The sequence below is a fragment of the Meleagris gallopavo genome, chromosome 23 (assembly GCF_000146605.3).
Source record: "Meleagris gallopavo isolate NT-WF06-2002-E0010 breed Aviagen turkey brand Nicholas breeding stock chromosome 23, Turkey_5.1, whole genome shotgun sequence".
NCBI classification, from domain to species: domain Eukaryota; kingdom Metazoa; phylum Chordata; class Aves; order Galliformes; family Phasianidae; genus Meleagris; species Meleagris gallopavo.
This window is the reverse complement of record NC_015033.2, coordinates 6,573,679-6,575,192: the sequence shown is the minus strand read 5'-3', so window position 1 is coordinate 6,575,192 and position 1,514 is coordinate 6,573,679. Positions and strand designations below refer to the sequence as shown.

The 1,514-nt window shown below is 45.6% G+C and overlaps 1 long non-coding RNA gene across 1 annotated transcript; it reads right to left on the bottom strand.

The window, feature by feature from the left end:
* Positions 1 to 315: 315 nt before the first annotated feature.
* Positions 316 to 1,503, bottom strand: LOC109370846. The gene is made up of 2 exons (XR_002121298.1): positions 478 to 1,503; positions 316 to 378 (listed from the first exon to the last, which is right to left on the bottom strand). It is a non-coding gene; the product is annotated as an uncharacterized LOC109370846 (long non-coding RNA).
* Between the last annotated feature and the right edge of the window lie 11 nt (positions 1,504 to 1,514).

The window sequence follows — 1,514 nt, the reverse complement described above, 5'->3', positions numbered from 1 at the left end:
AAAAAAAGGGGATTTTAGGTATGAGGCTTTTAACAAAGGAGGGGAGATGCTACAGTGCTACACTGTGGTATGGATAAAGGTAAAGAAGCATTACAAACAGTAAACAAAGGAAAGAAATATGCGTGGTATCGAGGCTGCAGCCTCTACCGAGCACTGGAATGTGACAGGTTTTGTGTTTTTTGTTTTTTTTTTTCTTTTTCTTTTTAGCAGTATTACCACATCTGATCACACCACATGTATGTTTTTAATTATCAGAACGGTGGCTGTGAGGAGGCAGTTCCTTCCTTCAGCCCTCGGCTGTTCGGGGCTTTTTTAGTATTGTTTTGTTTTGTTTTTTTGGCATTTTCCACGCGGTGAGGGCAGCGAAGGCTGCAACCCCTGCGGAAAAGTGAAGGGGGAGAAAAAATTAGGCATCAAGCTATGGAAATACCCACCTGGGAGCGTGCGTGTGGAGGGGGCGGAAAGAGCAGCACTGACCCCAAAATCTTCACGCTATGAGAGGAAAAACACCTCAAAACGGGACGGGGAGGGGAACGAGGGGCCATGAGGCCCGTCCTTCGCTGTCCACCCGCCGCCATTTTGTCGCCTCAGAAGCGCTCGGCGCGGCCCCGCCGGGCGCCATTTTGTGAAGCGAGCAGCGGGCGGGGCCCTGCAGTACCGCGGGCGGCGCTGTGCTGCGCGGCCGCCTGCCTCCCCCTCCCCTTTCTGTGAGGAAAACATTCTCCGTTTGCTCATTTTTTACTCTCGCTTTTCTTTTTTTTTTTTTCTTTTCTTTTCTTCCTCCCTCCACAAAATGTGGAGGTTACGTGATGTTCTTAAAACAGGGTCGAAAAAAGGGGATAAGGTCTCCTCAGCATCACTGAGTGCAGCCACTCGCGTTAAGCAGATGAAGTCTGTGAGAGAAAGTTTGACCTTACACAGAGTTAAGGGATATATTTAATTTCAGAAGATATTCCCTTTGCCCTCTGCTGATGTCCGTGAGCCTCCCTGACAGACGGACACCTTCTGCTTTTTTCTGTATAAATATTTTTAAATAAAGCACACACCTATGGGCTCCAATCAACACCCCAGTGAAATAAAGAAGAAAATAAACTGCTCCAAGTCAGAGCTGGGCAAAAATCCTTAATTCCATCTGGAAAACAAGGGCTGCAGGATGCTGTAATCCACACTGCTGATGGCATGGATGCTGTCAGAGCTCCCTTGTGTCTATTTTCAGAAATAGGGTGGGTTGGGTGATTTTTTTATTTTTTATTTATTTTTGCCTTATTTATTTCATAACCCAGCATATAATTTGCAGCCTGGTAACAACGCTTGCATAACGGGATGTATCGATATATATATATTTTTTCCTGGTGTATGGAAAACACTGCATTAAAAATAACCCCCCAGCACTGCGTATGGAGGTGATGATCCAGGCAGGTCCTGCTGCAGGATCCTCTGTAAACAGATCTCAGGATAAAAGGACAATAGCACAGTGTTATTTTCATTGTGTTTTTTTTTTTTTTTCTGGGTGT